We start from the raw sequence: 671 nt of genomic DNA, 5'->3' as shown, positions 1-671 counted from the left end.
TAGGACATAGTAGATTGGGAAAGTATGTAAATGTAAATACGAATTTGAATACAAATACTTATTTATTAAGAAATTACATTAAATATTACATTCATATATTAAAATGACGTAAAGGCACTTAAACTTGACGGCTCCGATTGCTATCCGAATCGCTATTGTTTTTGTCGCTAGAGTTGCTGCAGTCAGACATTGCAACTACTCTTGGATTGTTTGCAGTTGGCGATTCCAACAAAGCCATGACTTCACGCGATAATGATTCACTTCACTTAGCTGGTAGTTTACGCAAACTTGAGATAACAGGATCAGATGCGATCAAAAGCCGCGCAAAAACATCCTCCATATTTTGTTTCCTACTAAATTTTCTAGCAAAGTCTAGTCTAAATGATTTTATATATTTATTGCAAGATTCCTGGGCTTCCTCGGACATGTGTCCTATCGGCAACATGGAAGCCCCTATTGTTTTTGCGCCGTGAATTAAAAGTTTGTGCACAGTAGTCGGCATGTAATGCCAAGGATATAGTAGCAACAGTATAATCGACAATGAACATTGTCAACAATAAATTGATGGCACATTTTATTAATCGTAAAATGTTTTCCTTCACAGTTATAAAAAATTACTTCAAATAAAAGTTGTGGATAATATTTTTCCTTACAAAACTGAAAAAACCATA

The sequence above is a fragment of the Neodiprion lecontei genome, chromosome 7 (genome assembly GCF_021901455.1).
Source record: "Neodiprion lecontei isolate iyNeoLeco1 chromosome 7, iyNeoLeco1.1, whole genome shotgun sequence".
NCBI classification, from domain to species: domain Eukaryota; kingdom Metazoa; phylum Arthropoda; class Insecta; order Hymenoptera; family Diprionidae; genus Neodiprion; species Neodiprion lecontei.
The sequence above is the reverse complement of the archived record's forward strand: the minus strand, read 5'-3'. Positions refer to the sequence as shown.